The sequence below is a fragment of the Myotis davidii genome, unplaced genomic scaffold (assembly GCF_000327345.1).
Source record: "Myotis davidii unplaced genomic scaffold, ASM32734v1 scaffold148, whole genome shotgun sequence".
In the NCBI taxonomy this organism is placed as follows: domain Eukaryota; kingdom Metazoa; phylum Chordata; class Mammalia; order Chiroptera; family Vespertilionidae; genus Myotis; species Myotis davidii.
This window is the reverse complement of record NW_006299479.1, coordinates 3,651,042-3,652,154: the sequence shown is the minus strand read 5'-3', so window position 1 is coordinate 3,652,154 and position 1,113 is coordinate 3,651,042. Positions and strand designations below refer to the sequence as shown.

The 1,113-nt window shown below is 58.6% G+C and overlaps 2 protein-coding genes across 4 annotated transcripts in view; one reads left to right on the top strand and one right to left on the bottom strand.

Moving 5' to 3' along the window:
- FEZ1 (fasciculation and elongation protein zeta 1) overlaps positions 1-437 on the bottom strand; it is an 81,283-nt gene extending 80,846 nt beyond the window's left edge. The window contains exon 1 of one of the 2 annotated variants that reach the window (XM_015571347.1): positions 322-437. The gene's annotated coding sequence lies outside the window, so the exon portion shown is untranslated. The remainder of the gene's footprint in view (positions 1-321) is intronic. The other variant, XM_006775064.2, reaches the window with a different exon arrangement.
- Positions 438-672: 235 nt separating this feature from the next.
- The window catches only part of STT3A (STT3A, subunit of the oligosaccharyltransferase complex (catalytic)), a 20,811-nt gene continuing 20,370 nt past the window's right edge, over positions 673-1,113 (top strand). Inside the window, exon 1 of one of the 2 annotated variants that reach the window (XM_006775062.2) lies at positions 673-777. The gene's annotated coding sequence lies outside the window, so the exon portion shown is untranslated. Of the gene's footprint in view, positions 817-1,113 lie in introns of both variants that reach the window. The other variant, XM_006775063.2, reaches the window with a different exon arrangement.

The window sequence follows — 1,113 nt, the reverse complement described above, 5'->3', positions numbered from 1 at the left end:
AAAAATAATTTACCAGAGGAAAACAGGTTACCTACAAAGGAACGTGACTCGCTGGCATCAGGCTTCTCCAGAACAACTCCAGGTAAAAAAAAAAAATTGTTTTTTTACAGGTAAAATTTTAATGCCTTAAAAACGCCTTTTGGGGGGGGGTGGCGGGGGGGATAGGATGGTCCCAGTTCTGTTCCTATAATTCTAAACCTCGCTACGCTAATGCCTAAAGACAAAATAAAAGCACGGTTTGCTTTCCATTCAGCTTTTCTGAAAAAGTTACTTGGAAAAAAAAATCTATGAAAGTGGAAAACAAATACAAGAAATAGATACCTGTGTGTTTAGGTTGTTCCTTCGCGTCGTTTCCGCTTCTGGTCACGTGGCTGAGGTCAACGGGCCGCGCCGTCCCTACCCCCAGACTGCCTCGCGGGTCCGCAGACCGACACGTCACTCCTCGGCCCTCAACCTAACTGCCTCCAGCACGTTCCCTCGGCGCTCTCGCTCTCAGTAGCAGGCCAATCACAGCTCGGCGGGAGCACAAAGTCCCGCCCCCCGGATGCTAAGTGACTTCTGCCTTGCCCATTTAAGAGGTGCGAGAGCGGCCTCGTTCCCGCCTCTGGGTCTGACAGACAGTTCCGCGGCCCTCTCATTCTTCCGAAGTGGCGGGACGACCCTGAGCCAGCCAATGGGGAGCCGTCCCGGAGGCGGACCTGGCCTCTGCCAGGGTTGAGTGCGCCGCTGAGCGGATGGCCGTGGGAGCTGAGCGGATTCCCGAGCAGCGCCTGCCAGGTGAGAAGGCCGCGGGATAGAACTGGAGGATAGCGGCAGGTGCGGCCCGGGGCGTCGGTGGGATTGAGGAAGTGCCGAAGGTGGGGCTCCAAGGGCGGAGGTGGGGATCGGAGGCAGACCGGCGAGCGTGGAGGAGGGGGCGTGGGGCGTGGTGGTGCCGGTGGTGCTGGTGGGGTGCCCCGGGAATGGAAAGACGTGCAGGTGTGGGAGCGGGTGCACTCCGGCAGGGGGTGCCTGGAGTTGCTGGGATCCTGGGATTGGTCCTGGGGGCGAAGGCGCTCAGGCTGCTGAGGTGGCGGTTGTCTCGCAGTGGGGCTCTCAGAGGTTTCGATCCCG